The sequence below is a fragment of the Coptis chinensis genome, chromosome 3, assembly GCF_015680905.1.
Source record: "Coptis chinensis isolate HL-2020 chromosome 3, ASM1568090v1, whole genome shotgun sequence".
NCBI classification, from domain to species: Eukaryota; Viridiplantae; Streptophyta; class Magnoliopsida; order Ranunculales; family Ranunculaceae; genus Coptis; species Coptis chinensis.
The window spans coordinates 100,972,299-100,982,565 of record NC_141458.1 but is presented as its reverse complement, the minus strand read 5'-3'; the positions used below and the strand labels follow the sequence as shown (position 1 = coordinate 100,982,565).

General features: G+C 34.9%; 1 long non-coding RNA gene across 1 annotated transcript; it reads right to left on the bottom strand.

Moving 5' to 3' along the window:
* Window positions 1-550: 550 nt before the first annotated feature.
* Window positions 551-4,841, bottom strand: LOC147512182 (uncharacterized). The gene is made up of 4 exons (XR_015217145.1): window positions 4,769-4,841; window positions 4,475-4,580; window positions 4,129-4,181; window positions 551-778 (listed from the first exon to the last, which is right to left on the bottom strand). It is a non-coding gene; the product is annotated as an uncharacterized LOC147512182 (long non-coding RNA).
* Window positions 4,842-10,267: the final 5,426 nt, after the last annotated feature.

Genomic DNA, 10,267 nt, shown 5'->3' with positions numbered 1-10,267 from the left:
ATGTCAAATGGGCACTCGAAGAGTGGGGATTTGAGAGTGGAAGCGAAGGGCAGTGAAGGAGTGGGGTTTATGGGACTGAATAAAAGAATGGCAGACTTGTAATAGTTGGAAAATATATATGGCATTATGGGATTAAAAAAAATCCCTATCATGGATGAGATACCGTGAGTCGAACTTTTTTTTTTTTTTTTTTTTTTTTAAGTTATATGGGGGTTGAAAAATAATTGGAGGGGCAAAGCATTATATATTACTAGCAAAATGCACGTGCTCTGCACATGAACGATACACAAAACTTATTGAAGAGAATGTGAACATAGTTATCAAGAGGAGAGTTAAGCTGCTCCATATTTAACCATAGTGTCTTCTGCGAAATTTTCATAGATCGTGTCTTTTTGCATCTCAACGCCCAAAGTTTGTATAGCTGTAAGTATGAGAGTACTATAGATTTGTAAACTGAGCTTTGAGATAGTGATTTACTATCAATCCTATCTATTCTTTGTACTTCAAAAATTTCTTATTAATACAATTACCCTTAGCAAAAAAAAAAATGTGAGTAATTCTCGTGTAATTTAAATGGCCAGGTTAATTATGATGTATTTTATCAATAGAGATACATAAAATATATACTGACACATCATTAAATTAAACTCTTGCTACAGGGTGCATCTCGTTCAAAGATAGCCGTCACTCAAGTTTGGATTTGCTATATACATTGGTGCACGCTTGAGGTCGCATTCCAATTCATCCTGCTTTGAATCTCCAAAGGATGAGAAAAGACCTATTCTTTGTATAACACAAAGAAAACCATTGTTAAATCAATGCCTGATAAAAACAATTTATATACCTTTCAATAAATGAGAAACGAGTCTTACAACAACTATAGCAAGTGCATTAGCAAGTAGTTCAACTGCTGATAGAACATATTAAGTAAATAGATCCTCGACTACGTATTTGAATATCATTATTACATCTAGCCCGGGAAAAACTCTAGTACATATGGAAAAAGAAGCAACATGAGCAGAACAGGCTAATGGCCATGATATAGTAAAAGGAAAATCATAAATTGTGTATATTTGAGATATTAGTTATTGTTTAAACAACACCGAAACCAATAGCTATAATTAAGGAGCTCAAATTTTATCATCGACTCTGTTAGTAGTGATGCTAGGAGAGTTTAAATATGATTGTAATAGGAAAACCAGTAAGAAGAATAATAAAGAAGAGAGGAGGCTAGAATAATAGGGTTAGAGAGTTCTCAATACTCTACCCATAGTTTCATCTATTTATACTTGACTTACTTGGGTGTCAAACTACTCAAAACATAAACTCCTAAATATGTATCCACACTTATAGATACGTGGGATACTTTACATACTTCAACACTCCCCCTCAAGCTATAATTACGCAAACTATGTAAATTACAGATTGGATTGCAAAAATAAACGATAAGAATACTAAAAGAATACTGCTCCCCTTTTGCATAGAACTGTCTTTAGTTGAAGAACTCGAATAACTGTTGAGACGTTCTAGAAAGTGAAACTGTCGGTGTAGGCAATGGCATAACCTGAATACTGAAGGTGTACCACAGTCACAAACTGAAACCATAACACCGATTTAGTGGCACGCTGCTTTTGGCTACTGCTCACTCCATTTGCTTTTATGGCTGTCATAATATAAATTGAAAAACAATAACACTGATTTGATGTACGCTTCTTGGCTGCTACTATCAATATCACTGTTGAAGTCAACAAAATATTACTATGGGTACTCCTGAATACTGAATACTGGTGCAGTTTAGACTTAACTGCTACCTGAACTATATGTGCAGTTTAGGCGTGACTGCTACCTAAATACGGATGAGTGCAGTTTAGGCTTGATTGCTACCTGAAACATACGTGCAGTTTAGGCGTGATTGCTACCTAAACAAAGGTGCAGTTTAGGGTTGATTGCTACCTGAAACATACGTGCAGTTTAGGCGTGACTGCTATCTGGAACATACGTGCAGTTTATGCATGACTGCTACCTGAAACATACGTGCAGTTTAGGCTTGACTGATACTTGGAACATACGTGCAACTTAGGCGTGACTGCTACCTGAAACATACGTGCAGTTTAGGCGTGACTGCTACCTGAATACTATACTGAATAGTGGGGATGTCATTATCTCATACGAATATGGATCTCATACTCTTCCATATATGTCTCCATATTCGTCGTGCCTCATATACTACTCAATGTTCTCATATCTCCATATTCCCCCCCTCAAGGTGGAATATATAAGTTGGAAATGGAACATACAAAGGCTTGCCTATTCCGACTTGAACTTGAAACTGAGGAGACCAAATACTAACTCAATAAATAAACTGACCACCCCATCAACAAAACTGACCAATGCTTTCTTCAAAGAACAATACTTCACAAAAAATTTTTGAATATAACATGTATCATATACTACTCACTATAGAGGGTGGAGGGTGGGTCGGGCCTCCTTGTTATTACTGCGAACTTCTGGAACAGTACTGAAAACAGAGGAAGATAAAAAGAATAATTCCTCGCGAGATAGAGGTCGTGTGCCCCTATAATACTTCAAACAAACAACTTGAAGCATCTAACAAATACTTTAGTCATCAATACCAACTGCGCGGAAGCTAGAAGCTCAAACGTCCATAACAAGACTGACATCAAACTTTGTATTCCTCAAATTTGACATACCAACAATACTCGAAATTACTCAACTAGCTCATATCTCCATATTTCCACCATACACCAATTGTGGAAGCGAATCAATACTTTCAATCAAGAAACCCAACGATTGCAATACAGTTTCTGAAATGTGCAAGTTGTCAAGAAAACCAAGATGAAACAGAAGCCTCCAATCAAGATACCAAGGTGGAGAACTTCTGAAATAGGACTACTTCAATCATTGTAAAGAGAAGAAGTACTTACTGTATGGATATGAAGAGAGCGTGCTAGACGAACAGCCCAAAGCGTGTGCATGCCTTCCACTAGAAACTGCAAGATATAAAGCTCAGAGCGTGCGCGCTCCTAGCAGAAGGCTAAATCGAGCGCATGCGCGCCTCGTCCAATACTAACTTCAGAGACTGCGAGATACAGAGAGGTTGTACCCCTCTTATCAATACTAAGACAGAGAGATTGCGGAAGAAGGAGACTACGGAAGCAAAACAATACTAAGAAAACAATACTGAGAAACTTCGGATCTCTCTTCTAGCATTCTTTAAGTAAACTTTAAACACCAGCGGAAACTTCTTGTGAGAAATATTAAAACTTGAATTGAATATTATATTGAAAACTGAAAAAGAATTGATTTTTTTTCTTGTATACTTATTTTGGGGGTTACCTCTCCTAGCAAACCACTAAACTTATATTTGAACCTGATGCTTTGATACCATGTTAGTGGTGATGCTAGAAGAGTTTAAATATGATTGTAATAGGGAAACCAGTAAGAAGAATAATAAAGAAGATAGGAGGCTAGAATAATAGGGTTAGAGAGTTCTCAATACTCTACCCATAGTTTCATCTATTTATACTTGACTAACTTGGGTGTCAAACTACTCAAAACAAAAACTCTTAAATATGTATCCACACTTATAGATACGTGGGATACTTTCCATACTTTAATAGACTCCATTTCCCAAACAAAAAATAAACCCTGTTCAATATGTGATTTTGAGTCAAGATGACCATAAACCATTTCTTATATATATTAGCATTAACTGATTTAATAGTTACTATACCAAAACCTTCAAACAAACCTTTTTTTTTCCACTACATTCGATGCCTATTCACAATTTTCAGTCTATATAACCAAATCAAACATAATTAAAAAGATTCGAGTTCTTCTTCCACTATCGGAAAAGTCCTTGCGTCCTTCGTAGTTCGAACGAAAAGGATAGGAAGTTTTTGCTAAAAATACACCCTTAAAGAATGTCAAGAAGAAAATCACTAACCAGTATATATAAAGTTGCTCGATAAAAATCCCCAGAATCCCAAACCAAATACTTGAGGCAGAAAATTGAAAACCTCAGAGACACCCAATAGCGATGCCTCAAATGTAGTAATGAACAGATAATTTAACTGAACTTTACATGAGAGACTTAATGCAACTAACCTTAAATGATTAAAACTGAATGCCTCAGAGGATAAACATCATCTCATCTGCCACTGCAACCATAAACAAAAACCATTGAAGGAACTCAGCTTTGTGTACTCTTCAGTGTCATAATTTAGAAAAAGAATATAATACTTCCTACGTCAGTTGAATTCAAATTAGATTTATATTACATTTTACTATATTATGAACCTTAAGGTCGTGAAAAATTGAACAACATCAAAGTGCCTTGATCCACCAAACTGAACCATGGGTATCCTTGAGAAACCAAGATACCTTAGATCACAACCTCCTAATCCACAACAGTGTCTTGCATGCATTTAAACCAAGCAAGAAAATATCTTACCTTGGATATTTGTTCAACATTGTTGGACAGAACAGATTGCTTTAACATTACAGTTATTTGAGCATGTGCAGCTACTTCAGTAGCAAAATTCTCAAACTGCTCTTGCCTGTTATCAGCATTAGTATACACATTACACTTCCATTGTTACTTATATTAATATCACAGCTTATATATAAGTTCAAAACTCCTTGTAGTTTTATGTTCATTTTAGTCTTCCATATAGTTATGAAAGGATAGAAAGTTTAAGGCAAAAAAAAAACACCCTTAAAGAATGTCAAGAAGCAAATCACTTACCAGTATAAACAAAGGACGCGAGGAAATTCAACACTCTCTGTAGAAGAAGACATATTTTTTATTATTTGAATGCTTAAAGCTAAAGTAATTAGAAGTTTCATACACAAAACTTGTATAACTATTTAATCACACTGATTGTGCTACTAACATTTCATACCACTGAAGACGATCATAGATGCCCAATTCGTTGAGAACATGATAAAGTTAAGCAGAAAAGGATATAAAAGTTCAATGGGAGATAAATTAACACCAGTTCTAATTAAGCATACTGATATAAAATGTGAACAAAATCAGCACGCATACCTTACAGAGATTGGATGCACTTATTTGTAAGACATTTAAAAAAAAAAAAAAAAAAAAAAGGTAATGAAAAAAAGGCCTATTGGGAGACTGGGTGGAGAGATGGCTTGGAACAATTGCCTTAACGGATCAAAAATTGAAGTGTGAAAGCTTAAGTATTCAGGGAAGAAAGCACTGAAGCGGAAAGGCAAACATTGATAATTTGATATATTGATATCAATAATATAATATTGTAGAGACACAATGTTAGACACCAAACGGTTCCGAAGTTAATGGCATTACACAGTTCGCAAATAACAACGTCATATACAAAAGAAAAATAGATCAAGACACTATATAACGGATGTGCCTTCTTAAGGTTAACACAATGCATACTTAATCGGATGAATAGCAATATTAGACAAAAAAATGAGCTAAGAATGCATAACCCTGTCAAGGGTTCTTGGATCATTGTCTTGTGTATGGACTTTTTGTCTTGTACTTGAATTATTGTCACATACTCCCATAGATCAACTTCAACCATTGGCTTTGGGTCAACTTCTCTTTGCTAATTAAATAATACTAACACCATCAAGGGTTGCCAAGCTAGACAAAAAGCAAAGGTTCAAAGTATAAATCATTCACGTGTTACTCATGTTAGTCATTATTTGAACCATGATTTCTAACATGGCCATTACTCTATTTTTTTTCAAGAAAGTTATTGGGTTAAGGAAGGCCAAACCCATTATTAAATATTAAAAATCTTACATGGATTAGCTCTTGAGCATCCTCATTTACATAGTTGTGTAAAGCACTAATATAACATGTGACGCACGTATAAATCACATAATATGATTTAAACAATTCTAGCACCTTTCTTGTGTTTTTTGAGGGGTCGTTATGCCATCAAAGGCCAAACTGAGCATCAAATACTACATAAGAGCATACTAAAATTCAAAGATGCCAAGTTTTTTGGCATTTGACCACTTACAGATCATTCAATAATGTCAAATTTGAAAGCCTTAATAGTTTTTAACCTTCAAAAGAGTTTCCTTCAAATCTGCTGCACAAAAGGTATAAAAGTGAATGACTTAATACATCATGTAAATAAAAAGTTGAGCCATAACGTTGGTAAGCACAATAACTTTAAGAGTTAATGTAGAACATATTGTGGGAGAAACCAACCTAATCATTATTAGCTAACACAATCGACTCAACTCAATGGAATTTTGAATCGAGTCAAACATTAACATTTTGAGCCCCTGACCTTCTGGGATGATGGAGAGATGATAAAAAGGTGTACGAAAAGTCTAATTGAAAATTGATCAAAAACCATAACTCACAAAGACATAAGTTTTGTCCAATGTCGTCGGGTATATCTCATTTCCAAGGGTTATCTGCTCAAAAGAGTTATAACTAATCCGACTAGGGGTGACTTCGGATCGGATCGGATCGGATTAACCTCCTTCGGAATTTTTCCAATTTTTTTTCGGAACCTAATATGCTAGCCAAATCCGATCCAATTTTTTTTCGGATTCAAAATATATTTCCAATTTCGGAACTTTTGGAAATTTCGAATAACTCGAAATTTCGAATACTTGGTAAATTTTCAAAGATCTCTTTACTTTCAATTATTTTTGGAATATCATACGCCAATGTTCATTGTAGGGAGAGAAAACCATGTCCACAACACCAATGCACCAACAACAATATGCACTTGTTTACTGAGAAAACTCATTTTCATTCAAACAAGTGATCCAAGAAAAAACGAGAAAAAGAATCTGCAGCCACCAATAGCAAGCATTGCATTCTGTTGAGGTCTGGGTATTTGTAATGTTTCAATCTTTTTTCATGTGTGGAAATTAAAGCGTTAAGTGTCTGCATAAATAATGGATTATGGTCTTGGACTCTAAGTAGCTTTACATAATATTCTATCTATTGGAATTTGGCTTTTGAATTGGTCTGTAAGTCATTGTATGACTCAATGACATGTTTTTTCATATTATTGTTGTTATGGCAGACGGTGTAATGACAGTAGAGTGGTCCAATTCAAGTGGGGAAGTAGCGGCTAGGTTATGTTTTTGTTTTGTTTTTGGAAGTAAAAATTAGAAAATGAATGAACGGTCGAGATCTAATCAAGTGGATAGTGAGAGAAGTATATATTTTCGGAATAAATTGGCAATAATATCGGAATTTTCGGATCGGATCGGATTTTAGAATTATATCCAAATCCGATCCAATTTTTTTTCGGAATTTTTGAAAATCGGAAAATCGGCCCATGAAAACTACACCCAGAGCCAGACCAATTTCGGATCGGATTTCGGAAAAATTGAAAATTCGGCAAAAAGAGACACCCCTAAATCCAACGGTAGAAGTAAAAACAGTACAAACCAATTAAAGAAACCACAATATCACTCAACTCATTGGAATTTTGAACCGCATCAAACATTGACATTTTTTAGCCCCCGAACTTGTGGGAAGATGGAGAGAGTTTAACGGAACGGATAACTCATTATAGTATGAATCTATAAGAGCATATTTAAAAGATCGCTATCAACCACTTAATCAAAAGAGACTGCATCGAGGAACAACAACTCTGGTCCAGTCCCTCTTTCATTCAGCTTGTCTTGGAAAAAGTAATTTAATGAATTAGTAGGAGTCGTCAACCGGTCATTTGAAATTCAAGCATTCAAACATATATACTTTATAAGAGGGCTTTTACAGAAGATAAAAATGAAAAGAATAAGATGCTAAGTTTTTCACCCTGATTGAGACAACAAATCCCAGTGAAGCACGAGAACAAACAATAAAACCCACATCCTTTACTTATCAAAGTCCCCGGTTACACACCCAAAATAGTTATGAAGCTATAATCACAACAAAAGTCGAAAACCTTGCATACCTGAACGTTAAAAAACCTCCCCACTTGAGCACCAAAACCTATCTCGAAACAAAGGCAATCACAAACAGAACCTCATCCAAACATAGTCACATTCTGCAACAAAGTATTAAGGAAAAACAGAGTAAATATCAAAACCATACAATCTCTTGCTATTAAGTTTATGCTCTGGAGAAGCTTTAGAAGTACCCATGGAGTAAGAGATGCCATTTTACCTTCAAACTCTAATTCTCTTAGACATGTATCTGCAATTTAGGCATTGGTAGAAGTCAATCTAATTTGCATTTCAGAACTTGTCCTTGTAAGCATATTTCAAAATTATTGCTCTATATAATTGGAACAGCACACGCGTCGACTACGGGAATGATGAAATAACAGATACATAGCTTAAAACGTATCAATGAAAATTCTGACAACCACTGTTACAACTTACAAATAACAACATTCAGTTTGAAAGAACACATTGTCTGGTCGACTCTACTTGCAGTTCAATGTTCCATACTCTAACCAAAACTTAGTGCCATATACCTTTGGGATCATTAATGGCTTTTGATTCAGCACAACAAATCATAAGAACCTGCTGCCTCAAGGATAATCTCAATATAGATGGTGGATCATGGTCATTTCATTTGTTGAAAAAAGACCGAGAAATCAATCGGTAGATATGACCATCACAAGTCTGCCCTGTCCTTCCTTTACGTTGCTCAGCCTACAACAAATCCTAGAAATTGATTAATCAGGTCTTCCAAGCAAATCTCAAACCGAATAATAAGTTCTTTTGGGTACCTGAGACATAGATACCTAAGCAAGTTCAGCTGATTCCTTTTTTCTGATACTGTCCGAATAGACTTGTAAAGATTGACATGAATCAATAACAAACGCTACTCCGTATTGTTATTGAAGATTCTGTTATGTTAGAAGCTAATATAACCTGTGATAAAAGTAAAATCCATTAGAGAATTTCGTCATAACCACTGAAGTGGTTCATAATTTTTCAAAAGTTTCTAGAGTTATGAGCCCTGCACCATTCAGTTCACTTTAAGGTTTGATAAGAATCTAACGGAAAGGTGCCCCCAATCTCGCTTATAATGATTCTGCAAAAATTGCAGCATATATAATATGGCAGTCAACGGATTGGATAAATATTAGGCAAGTGTGGTTCCAGGTCCTACAAAGGTACTAAAGTAGTAAAGTGCTTGTATGAACTCAAAGATAGCATCCAAAAACCGATCCAATTACAACCCAATCTGATTTGAATCAGGTGTAAAGAATCAAAAGCATTTATTGTGTGCAAACATATCTTCTTTCAAGTAAACAATTGTCCAGGACCTACCTCTATTTGTAGTGGGTCTAATCAAACTTCAAGGAGAGAAAGAATGTTTACTCAGAACCTCTCTGTTAATTTCGTTGGTGTCTGTTAACCAGCTTAAAACGATCTAGTAAATGCTTTGCATCATCACCATAACTTTGGTTTTTTAATAATTCTATTTCATGATTTTCCTCCCTGTTCTGTACTCATATAGTTTCTAGCCATGAATTCTAGGAGGTGGAATACTTAGGAATATAATGATAAAAGGATCTGGTCTAAGTTGCACTTTTCTTACTAGTGTCCCTAATGATGAAAATATCCAATATCACAAGTTGCATTCATTGATGATGATGGAATGAATTAATAACTCCAGTAGAAAACAAAGGCAATCTTAAATATTATTAGCTTCCTGTCATCTATCAATAAAACAAAACTACTTCTTATATATATATATATATATATATATATATATATATATAGGAAGAACTCATATAGTCATATGCATTAAAGAACTCATATATATAGAAAAGCTTACCAGAAAGATACCATATACTAATTACTAAACTTTCTTAACCAAAAACAAATACTATAATTCTCAGAGTATATTGAATTCTATACAATAAAAAAGAAACTTGTTGAGAATCTCCAATGGTGCATTCTGCATATGTTTCGCGCCTAGCTGGTATATACTATGTGCTGTGGGATCTCCTATGGTGCTAGCTGCTCATTTGCAATGTAAAGCGACAACTAAACACGATGATGTCAAGAGTGATTGAAGAGTTTTTATTCCTTGAAAATGCTATAGAGATGCTACATATGAAGTTAAAAATAACAGACAAAAGAGATGCGAAAGCATGAGAAATACCTTTGGTTACGCGTCCAAGCTCAGCTCGACGACTCAAGAGAAGAATGAACAAAATTGAAGGGACTGTGTGAAGTATTTGTTTTTGTTAAAGATTGCCACTCAACATCTATGACATTACAATCATCACTCTTTGCTTCAAACTCCAGG